This window comes from Penaeus monodon, chromosome 33, assembly GCF_015228065.2.
Source record: "Penaeus monodon isolate SGIC_2016 chromosome 33, NSTDA_Pmon_1, whole genome shotgun sequence".
Taxonomy (NCBI): Eukaryota; Metazoa; Arthropoda; class Malacostraca; order Decapoda; family Penaeidae; genus Penaeus; species Penaeus monodon.
Window position 1 is genome coordinate 11,120,851 of NC_051418.1, and position 200 is coordinate 11,121,050.

Sequence of the window (200 nt, forward strand, 5' to 3'; positions counted from 1 at the left end):
GTGAACAAGCCTGACCGACCCGAACGCAGGCTCCTTATTAATAAAACAAGACGAGGCGAGAATTCATTTGCCGAAGACGCGGCTCGGAAGAAAGGACTTTTATATCAATGCTCTCTCTCCCTTCACAGATTACTTGTAATTGCAAAAGTTCTCGACGGAAAGTTTGAACATTAGTAAAGTTTGGATTATGTTCTTGTTTT